We start from the raw sequence: 11,890 nt of genomic DNA on the forward strand, positions 1-11,890 counted from the left end.
CTTTTTTTTTTTCAATAAAAAAATTATATTTAAAAAAAAAAAAAAGAAGTGAGGTCTCCTAAGTAAGTAACGTGATATACTTGAAGGTGCTTTTAAAACAAGAAAAACCATATCCAAATTAATAGGCAGTAATAAGCAATTAAATCAGGAAAGAAATTAATAACAAAGATACAGTGGCAAAGACACTATGAACTCCCAAGAATCTATGAGGGTTATAGTAGAGAAAAGTCACAGCAATGGAGGCCATGAAGCCTAAATTGGCCATCTTCTGTAACCAGGCAAGTCTTCCAGTGGAGGGACTGGGGCATCAACTCAGGCAACAACCTTTTGACCTACAATTTGTCCTGCCTACAAGATTTTCTGGGATAAAGATGGCACAGAAATTGTAGTAGGGAACATCTAATGACTGTTCCAGCTGAAAATCCATACCCTGAGATAGAGAACATCCCCAATGGCCAGGACCCAGAGGCAGGATAACTTAGAGACCTAGGATAGAGCCAAACACAACTGGTAAAAAAAGCTAATGAAATGATTCCTAATGGTATTATGCTATAATCACAGGTTTAGACCTAGCCCCATTGTCATCAAAAAGGCCTCACCCAGCAACTGATGGGAATATATACTGAGTGCCACAGAACCAAACATTAGGTAGAACTCACAGATTCCCATGGAATAGGGTGAAAGAGGATTGTAGGAGCCAGTGAGACCAAGGGCAACACAAGGAAACCCATGGAATAAACAAACATGGGGACAAAGAGCTCTCAGAAACTGAACTGACATCCAGGGACACTACAAGGGACTAACCTAGGCCCTCTGCATATATGTTACAGTTGTATAATGTGGTCTTCTTCTAGGACTCCTAACAGTGAGAGCAGAGTATGTTTCTGACTCTGATGCCTGTTTTTGGGACCCATTCCTCTTACCAAATTGCCGCATCTAGCCTTAATAGAAGAGGAGTAGAAGAGGAGGAGTCTAGTCTCACTGCAACTTGATATAGCATGGCTGGCTCTTATCCATGGAGGCCTATATATGAAGAGAAACAGTGGATGAACTTAGAAGAGGGAAGGGAAGAGAAAAAAAAACATAATGTTGAAGGTGAAAAAGGAGACATAGCAAATGCCAAAATAATCTAGAAATCTATAAGGACATAACATAAAAACCTATTTTCAACTCAACTGGAAAATCTAAAAGAAACTGATGAATTCCTGAATATATATGACTTACCAAAGCTAAAACAAAGTGAAATAATTTAAATATGTGTATATCACGTAAAATGATTAAACTAGTAATAAAATTCCCACAACACTCCTAAAGAATACAGAATAGTTCACTACAGAATTTTACTGTAGCTTTCAAAAAATAAATAAAATTAATACTACCTAAATTACTGAATTGTTCTACAAAACAGAAAAGAGTGAAATGTTCCCAATGTTTTGTTTTTTTACACAAACTCAGTTAACCCGATAATAAAGCAACATAAATACAAAATAAAAATAAGAAACTTGCTGACTGATCTCCCTAATAAACACAGATGCAAAAATATTAAATAAAACAATTATAAACTGAATTCATGGTCACATCAAAAATATCAATAATTATGATGAAATTGGATTTATACAAAGATGTAAGGATGGTTCAAAAACATAAACCAATAAATATTAATCAATAAATATAACTCATTATATTAATAAACTCTAAGACAGAAATCTCAGGAACATCTTAATCAAAAAAGCTTCCATTAATTTTCTAACCAGCATTACCAGATGAAGACAAGTTCAAACATACTGAACCTATGAGATATATTTCATATTCAAAACACTGCATTATTCCCCTAGTCCCCATATGTTCATAGCAATCTTATAATGTAAAGTGCACTTAGTCCCTGGTTCAACAGCCTCAATGGTATTTATCAGCCTCAAATGTTCAAAACTATAAAGTTGCTTCTGAACATCAAGGCATTATGCTTCTCTGTTACTTCTGCAAAAGTATTTCATACTTCTAATATGTAAAGGCACAGTACATATACTCCCATTTTAAAAAGAATGAATAGGATAATAGTGAGGAAAACTGAACTAAAAGGAGACTAAAACATAATGGTAAAACAACAAACCCTAAAACTCTAAGTCAGAAATCTGGAGCTTACATATTAGAGGACTTAGGTGGCACTTTCCCTCCAGTTTTAATTCCTGCAAGATTATTTCTTTCAACTTACTGTATGCATCCCTTCTTGGGGGATAGTCCACAGCTCTGATATTTCTAATACCTTGTGATTTCCATCATAATCCAGGATGTATCTCAACTTTATGTATAGCCTCTCATGATATCCTCATAGGGAGTCTGATCCTGCCACATTTTGCCTGGTCTTAACTTTTTTTTTTTTTTTCTGAAACTAGGGAAAATAATCTGTATCATTTTCTCCAATCTTGCCTCCAAAAACAAAAAAAAAAAAAAAAAAAAACAAAAAAAAAAACAAAAAAAAAAACATATAGTCAACACTTAGATATTCTGCTGGTAACGTGGGAAGGAATCTGGCCCCTCAGATAGCAATTGTAATTATATACTAAAACTTATGAAAACTTCTCTAGCTAATTTATTTCCAGGAGCAGAAAACCCTTTTATTCGTTTCTTTTCGTAACTTAGAGACTTTCCTACGTGGAGTCTTGACTTTAGAGTATCATTGCTATTTTTCCAGTGTAAAGGACAGTGCTTCTCATTAATGATATTAATGTATATAATGTATGCCTTTTTCACTGCATGCTTTGGCTACAATCTTAAGTTTTCCAGTGATCTATGCATAATGGTTTTTTTTGTTGGTTTTTGGTTTTTTTTTTTTTTTTTTTTTTTTTTTTNTTATACAGGGTTCCTCTGTAGTTATGGAGCCTGTCCTGGACCTAGTTCTTATAGACCAGGCTGGCCTCAAACTCACAGAGATCCATCTTTCTCTGCCTCCCAAGTGCTAGGATTAAAAGTGTGCATCACCACTACGCAGCTTCAAAATACAAATTTTTAAATTTTTTAATTTTTTTTATTGCTCCCTTTCATTGTAGACCTGCATAAAGGTAATCAGCAGTAACAACCCTACAGATACAATGTTATTCCTTTAATTTTCTTCCACCAAATAAATTAATTATACCATTTTTTTCTTCAATTAAGCCTCACACTATTAGGTCTCTAACTCTGTAGAGGACAATAAAGAGATTGTTCCTTGACATTGCAATCTTTATTGAACAACAGAAAGAACATGATACTGGGCATGGTAGTCCATTTCTATTATTGTTTTTTATCCTTTATTCTTGGGGGGGTCACCCCCCAACTCCCAAATAAACACTCAGAAACTTATTCCTTTTTATGAATGCCTGGTCTTAACTTGGCTTATTTCTATCCAGCTTTTCTTAACTTAAATTTTAATATATATCTTTTGCCTCTGGACTTTTTCTCTCTCTATTTTATATAACTTCATTTCTTACTCCCTAGCTTGCTATATAAATAGATGGCTTGCCCTTAAGGTCCTACTTTCCTTCCTCCTCGTCCTTTCTATTTATTCTGTCTTCATGTAGGTCCCGCCTATTCTTTCTCCTGTCTAACTATTGACCATTGAGTTCTTTATTAGACCAATCAGGTGTTTTAGAAAGCAGAAGTAACACAGCTTCTCAGCATTAAATAAATGTAACATAAAAGATTGCAATACACCTTTACATCACTAAACAAATATTTCACAGCATAAATGAATGTAACACATCTTAAATTACTATTACACAACACTCCAAATCTTTAATTCCAGCATGTGCAAAGCAGAAACAGGGAGATCTCCATGAATCCATACCAGTCTGGTCTATGTAGCAAGTCCTAGGACAGTCAAGGCTACATAGGAGGGAGAGAGAGAGAGAGAGAGAGAGAGAGAGAGAGAGAGAGAGAGAGAGAGAGAGAGAGAGAGAAGGTTGGAGGGAGGGATTGAGGGAAGGGAAGGGGAGAGAAGGGGAGATGGGAGGGAAGGGAAAGGAAAGAAAGAAGAGAAAAGGTAAGAAAAGGAACATGGTGGAGCCTGGAGAGAACTAAGAATCTGAACTACCAAAGACAAATGAGTTATATTTTAAGAATTTGTGGGAAGAGGAGGGAATCTGTTACATTGAGACCAAAGGAGAAAAAAAATCTTGTTTATGTGGTTTATGTATTAGAGGATTTGGTAGGGGTATGTATTAGTTGCACATTTAATTGAAGTGTGTTTATTATAGGGACAGGAGATGTACTATAATCCAATGATACCCTTGAGTTTGGGAACCTGAGGTCTATAATCTTACTTGGAAGCTATTATTCTTCTGGAATGTGAATTTTTTTAGCAGTTTGCTTATAAAGTCATAAAAGAAGTTCTCTCTCTGAAGCAATAGCAATTGGAGAAACAACAATCAAGATACAGAGAGTGTTCTGGAAGGGCTTAACCTGAGGAGTATCAGATTTAAGATTTATCTTGTTTCTAAAATCCAAGCGCTCAAAAAGTCATTTATAAATTTATACATAATCTCTAAATAAAGTGCATAGCAATAGCTATGATACTGTAGGCATATATGGCTTGAATATCCCCTTAAATCTAACAAACACAAGATCTCACAAAGAGGGCAGAGTATAGTCAGATTTTGTGCCAAAATGTTTCATGAATAGCCAAGGCTTTGTTCATCATAGAGTCCTTCTTTGCTTCTGAAGCATAATGAGCTGGACCACCATTTCTTAGCATCATTAACTTGTAAGATCCAACCAGAATTATACATTAAGCTCTATTTACACTTTTTAGTGGCTTTCCCAGTCTCAGATCTCAAAGTCTACCAAATTTACCTCTTGAAAAAGAGACCTAAAAGCCACACAGATTTGCACTGCTGTGCCCCTTACTCTTGGTACCACTCTCTGTTTTAGTCTCTTTTTCTATTGCTGTAAAACATAGTCCTCACAAAAAATGTCTTGGAGAATGTGGTTGTTTTAACTTAGTATTTAGGAGGAAGTGTCCATAGTTTTGGGGAATATAGTAGTCAAATGAAGCAGGGAACTGGTTAATTTCAGTGTATCCACACTTAGGAAGCAGACAGAAAAGCAAATGGATCCAAGCTATTCAGCCTTAAATCTAGCCCATGATGACATATTTATTCCAATAATTCTTCACCTTCCCAAAATTTCATAGCTTCCCTAAAGTGTGTCAACCTCTGAGTGACTAATGAAAACACATATGGGCCTATGGAAGACATTTTATATAAAATCAACACTACTAAATAAAATTTATACATGCAATATTACACTAATCAAGATTCCAAAGACATTTTTCACAGACATGATAAAATATATCAAAGTTTATCAGCATAAAAGTGCAAAGATAGTCAAAGTAATCCCAGGAAAAAAAAAGAATAGTATGGAAAAATTAACTATATCAGATATAAAGTTATATTACAGGTCCACAGTAATAAAAATGGGTGATACTTCCACAAAGACATGTAGATTAGTGGGTAGAATAGAGGAACCTGATATAGGACAATTTGTGATGGATAATATTAGTGGTTGACATACCTGCAAAGGGGGGATCTGACTTAAAGAATTATCTTCATCAAACTGCTTATGGCCATTCATTGTAAAAAAAAAATTGCTTCCTTTATTAAAACTGAGAGTAGACTTTGACTGTTGATATAAACATCTGTCCCCCACATTCACTGGGCCTACTTTGATTCTGTACACGTTCCCCCACTATCAGTGCAGAGTCACTGAGTTCTCACTAGGTCAAGTCAGCTGTTTCTGTGGGTACCATCATCATGGTCTTGTCCCTTTTGCTCATATTATTCTCAGATGCAATATTTCTTCTTTAAGGATACAACAAGAGATAAAATATTGTATCTTAGGACCTTAATTCAGTCTCTGAAGTATTTAAATAAAATAATTATTATATCAACTACAACAATATAATCTTCATTCCCATCAAAGACCCAAAAGGGAAATAATAGTAATTGAGTAAGCAGGAAGTACAATAAAGCAACTTCCAAAATGTGCAACAAGTGACAGAGACAACTGACTACCTGGGCAATCGCCCAAAGTCTCATTTGCAATATTGAAGCAACCAAATTTAGCTAAGGCTTAGAGTAACTTACAGACCATTTTCAGAGGCAGGAAAATTTTCAAAACTGTCTTAGCTTGTCTTGGCAAGATTTGACAGTCCCGCTTATCCATTTCTGGATACCATGTACCTTGTCAATGGTTGAAGCATGCCCAAAGGCCAGTTTTGCCAAAAGGAAAACAAACTCCAAGTGTAGTGTCTTTGGTGCTCAACATTCTCTTGGGAATAGACTGGTGCTGCCAGGAGCAATCATGTCTCTAATGTATCTACATGTATCTAAGGAACCTGATTAGTCTAACGATAAATATGACAAACATAGATGACTATTGATCTATAATACTTAATATCTATATATCTTAAAGATTAAGACCTCATATTAGAATATTATACAATAAATAACTATGCAACAAATGAGGACAAGGACCTCAAAATATAAACAATGTATAATTATCTTGATCGGAGGTAGAAATGTACTTTGCAATACGATAAATATATAATAAAATTGTATCGATATACAAGAAATGTTTTAAGCAAAGGTAAAAGCATTCATGCATACAATGTGACAAAATAATTTTGCCTAGGTAAAGAAATATGGTGGACAAAAATAGGAACATATTCAATATAATTTAAATTTGTATTAATATATAATAATCTATACCAATGTAAATTGTCTATAAATAATAGCTCACAAGTATTAACTCTATTACTCACTTTTATTATTAATGTGAGTAAGCACACACTAATTTATTATCCCATCCAATTTTTCTTTTTTTCCAAATAGATCCCTGATCCTACAAAATTTTCCCCCAACACAAAATCCTATACTAATTATAATCAATCCCTAAGTGATGTCCCTAATCCTGAGGAAAAACTTTGTTGGGAGAAGGGACCTTGTCTTCTATAATTACTTCCAGCTGTCATGAAGGCAATACTCTTTCTATGGGACCTTGTGAAATTAAAATGATAGTTCCAAGATTTCTGTCCGGTATAATTACACCTAGTCTATGAGTATTTTATAGGTTTTTCTGAACTTTCTATTTGGAGGATTTGCCAGAATGTTGTAAAAAAGTGCACCATTTCAGCTATCCAAGTTGTAACTGTCTTGAACAGTTGGTACCAAAAATAGGTCTTATAGTAGCACTATCACCATCATGATATCATATCAAGCAGGTTAAATTGTTATTGTGGGGCCCGATCTTCCTGGAAACTTCAAAGTTTACTGCAGGAAAATTCATTGTTCATTGTGGAAAATTTAAACATGTTTTATACATAAATACATTATATATATATATATTCAATGAAAGGTATGATAGAAACAAAAATAAATCTGAAGAAAATTACAATTTTTTTCTAAATCCTTTTTTTCTTTCTGCCGCATACCAGATAGCTCTTGACATGGCACAGACACTCTGAATTTTTCTTTTAACAGCATGCTTGGATGTAGATAAGGTCAGTGTCATTGTCCAACTCCAAAACCAGCTCTATATATTCATATATTTACATATATATGTATGTTTGTGTGTATGTGTTTAAATGTATGTGTATCAGTTACCTGATGTCATAAATTGCATTCCTTCTTCTCAATGATCCTCAGTGTATAGTTAATTTTCCATCTGTCAGCATTCAAACAACCAGGGTCTCTTGAATTTTTGAAGATGAGTATTTTCTTGTAAAGACAATAACAGTACACTTCCCTAACCCTATATGCTTTCCTTACCACCTGAATTATCACCACCATTTTGTATCAGCTGTCATTTTTCTTCTTCAAGAGGTTTCTCGATTGCTTATAGACCGGAAGCCGGGACCTTAGTTCTCTTTCCCATCTTGCAAGATGGCGGGTGAAAAAGGCGAGAAACCTGATACAAAAGAGAAGAAACCTGCAGCCAAGAAGCCTGGCTGTGATGCCCCTGCTGCTGGTGCAGCCAAAAAGGGTGACCCTAAGGCTAAAAAGCTCAAGAAAGGGAAGCCCCATTGCAGCCAAAATCCAGTCCTTGTTAGAGGAATTGGCAGGTACTCCCGATCTGCTATGTATTCCAGAAAGGCCATGTACAAAAGGAAATACACAGCTGCGAAAACCAAGGTTGAAAAGAAGAAGAAAAGGAAAAGGTCCTTGCCACTGTCACAAAACCAGTTGGTGGTGACAAGAATGGTGGTACCCGGGTGGTTAAGCTTCGAAAAATGCCCAGGTATTATCCTACTGAAGATGTGCCTCGGAAGCTGCTGAGTCATGGCAAAAAGCCCTTCAGTCAGCACGTGAGACGCCTGCATGCCAGCATCACTCCTGGGACTGTCCTCATCATCCTTACCGGGCGCCACAGGGGCAAGAGAGTGGTTTTCCTGAAGCAACTGGGCAGTGGTTTGCTGCTTGTGACAGGACCTCTTGCCCTCAACAGAGTTCCTTTGAGAAGAACACATCAGAAGTTTGTCATCGCCACCTCTACAAAAGTTGATATCAGCACAGTTAAAATCCCCAAACATCTGACTGATGCTTACTTCAAGAAAAAGCAGCTGTGTTAGCCCAGGCATCAGGAGGGCGAGATTTTTGACACAGAGAAGGAGAAATATGAGATTACAGAGCAGCGCAAGGCTGATCAGAAAGTGGTGGACTCGCAGATTCTGCCAAAGATCAAAGCTGTTCCTCAGCTGCAGGGCTACCTGCGCTCTCAGTTCTGTGTGACGAACGGGATGTATCCTCACAAACTGGTTTTCTAAATTGCTGACAACCTAATTAAACAACTTTATGTGTCAAAAAAAAAAGAGGTTTCTCTTTTTCAAATCAAATTTTTTTTTTTTTTTAATTTTGATGGTATCCACAGTTTTTCTTCTCCTATGGAAACAAGAGCAAAACCCCTTGCTCAAGATAAGACATCTCCTGGCTTCCATTGCAAGGTCAATACATCCTTGAAATAAACTGGCTGATTTAATTCAGTTTTATATTATGAAATGTTTTTTCTGCTTCTGTCATCCCTTTCTCATTAGCATTAAGAAACTTAAAAGTTAATGAAGCATTAAGTAAGCTGCAAAAATTATCATGTAGCAAGGAACTGCACCAGAAAAACACACTAGAAAATGTGGCAGTAGTGTGTGTGTGCTTGGAAAATTACCAAGTTGCTGCATGCAGTAAGCTCCGTTGTGGCAGGGCTTCCAAAAATGCTTAGGTAAAAGAAAGCCAAGAAGGTGGGATTGAGAGAATTAATTTCTGGGCTGAGGACTGGCTAGGTCTTTAGGCCATCTCCTCAGTAGTTGTGGAGTCTAAATCCATGTGGGCACCAGATAAAGTAGGACACTTAAAAGAAATCCCACACTAGCTGGTATATGATTAAATTCATTTTCCTAGTTTTTTAATTCTGTCCCAAGTATTAAGGCTGCTTTGTGGCACAGGGACAAGATTTGTTCATTGTAAAAACTGAAACCTGTGCCATTACAAAGAATTTGGTCTTGGGAAGTCTCAACACTGTTTTCTCTTCCCTTTTGTTCCAAACCTTTTGCATCTTTTTTGAAATAACATTTAAACATCAACTGGGACCCATCATCCAGGACTGCTGAAACTAACTGAATCCAGTTATGTGGTGTTGCCTTGATGCAAGAAGCCGAAGTCTTTATCATCTTCCTAACAAATGCAAAAATGAAAGCCACAAGTTACAACCGCTTGCTTAATTTCTTTTAGAACATTCATTCCTATAGGTTTTTATCTACCTTCCTTGGATCCTTTTGGGCCTTTAGACCTTGATGCTTTGTCAGAGTAGATTACAGTTTAGGAAGCTAAAACCCTGGGTAAGTCATCTGTGAAAGCTACTGCTGATGTTGAATCCTGTCCTTGTGCCTTCTTTCCCTGTCCATCAGCTCCAATAATTTCCTTAATTATTTCAAGTCTTTTTACTATTGTCCTTTGTAAAACTTGAATCTCTGGCCTGTGTATATTTCTAGTGATTTCATTGAAGCACCTAGCGTCTGGGCCTCATTATGCACATGCGATTCCAAGGTCTGAAGTTTCTCCTTTAAAGATAATACCTCATCCTTGGACATTAATTGGATAGTGTGTAGACTGCCATCCTGAAGAGATAATCTATCTGCTAACCTATCATAGCTTTTTAACAAATTTTGATTGTCAAATTCAACAGTGTGAATTCTTTCAGATAACTTCTCAGTACCCTTAGATATGGATTCAATTTTGTACCTCAAATTAATGTTATCTTTTTAATAGTATTACTTTTTTCATGTAACTTTTGATTTTTATGGTATTAATTCTGTCAACTAGCTGTTCATTATTAATCTGTAAAGACTGTATCAATCCTAAAAGTGCCACATTCTTTTATTTTTTTTTCTTGTGGGGATACATTTTTATTTTTAATGATGTTGCTGTAAGTGGGTGTTCACAGGTTTTATTGCCATATCTTTTATACACTGACACCATTCTTAGTGAGGGGCATGGATGGCACATAAGGGAGAACTGGGGAACATGGTACAAGATGTACAGTGTGCCCATCTGAGTTTATTACAATGACAATGAGAGTCCAAAGTAAAGTAGGTTGATTACATTAATCTTCTTAAAGGTCTTCTAAATATAAAACAGATCTTATTGTTCAGATTTTCCTCTAAATTTTTATATTGTGATAGGTCCCCAGACAATATGACTGACACCATATTAGAAGTACCTTAAAATCCAGTGCAAAGGCCCCAACACCTGCCAAAAAGGGAACAGAAAAGAAAAATGGGAGGATATAGATATGATAAGATAAAAAGGCAGATTATTGAATCCACTTTTAAAAAGCAGCTATTATTTTTAAATATTTTACAATGAATTGGACTCAATTTTGTATATTGAGATTAACTTTGATAGAACATACCGTGCATATATTTCTACTCTTGTTGAAGGCATTGTACCTCTATAACTCACTTAACAATGTAATGCAAATTTCTAGTTCTTGAAAAATATTACCAATTGTTTAGGTTAAAAGGAAATGCAAGTTAGTAGTTAATCACCTATTATAATTAAACTTGTAGCCACATTAGGTATGTTTTCAAGGTCAAACACAGACATATTTTAGACAGGTCATCTTCAAAAACTTCAAAGATTTACAGAATATGGCATTTAAGTTGTTTTAACCACAAAGGTTCTTTTTTTATGACAATGAGACATGTCTGCTCCTGGCAACACCAGTCTATTTCAGAGAAGATAAGAGCATCAATGAACTTCCACATAAAATTTACTTTTCTTTCTTAAGGATAGAATATGGAAAAAAAAAAAAACAAGGCCCAATATCCAATAAATGGAAGTATCACCATAGCCATATAAGCCTTGCAGAATATAATCCATAGTATTAGCAAAAAAACTTACTAAAAGCTTAAATATTAATGTAGTCTGCCATATTGATTTATTAATTACCTGTTATGTGATCCACTAAATTGTAATCTTTATTTTCTAGCAGATGTCATGGTTTCAGAGTCACGACTAGAAGCAATGCAACTGGTGGTGACAGGAATGGTTCTGAACTGGTTTAGTTTCCTGTCTTGATACTGGTTAAATACTGAGAAATATGCATTGCTTGAGAAATTAAAAGCAATTGCCTGGAGCAAGAAATCAAGAACTCACAGGCAAGGAGCACAAACCGGAAGCTGCAGAAGTTGTCACTTGGCAAGAACTGCACCAGGGCACCACTACAGGGAATGTGACAGTAGTGCATGTGCTTAGGAAATTTCCAATTTGTCACACGCAGTAAGCTCTGCTGTGGTCGTTTTTTTTTTTTTTAATTTATATATTTATTTATTAAAGATTTCTGTCTCTTCCCCACCGCCGCCTCCCAT

General features: G+C 35.7%; 1 protein-coding gene and 1 pseudogene across 1 annotated transcript in view; both read left to right on the forward strand.

Annotated features, from left to right (window-relative positions):
* LOC126491286 (atherin-like) overlaps window positions 1–11,890 on the forward strand; it is a 293,010-nt gene that overhangs the window by 198,194 nt on the left and 82,926 nt on the right. The gene's annotated exons all lie outside the window — the stretch shown is intronic.
* LOC126491301 (60S ribosomal protein L6-like) lies at window positions 7,884–8,842 on the forward strand (annotated as a pseudogene).

This window comes from Alexandromys fortis, unplaced genomic scaffold (genome assembly GCF_014885135.2).
Source record: "Alexandromys fortis isolate MF-2015 unplaced genomic scaffold, M_Fortis_MF-2015_v1.1 scaffold_180, whole genome shotgun sequence".
NCBI lineage: Eukaryota > Metazoa > Chordata > Mammalia > Rodentia > Cricetidae > Alexandromys > Alexandromys fortis.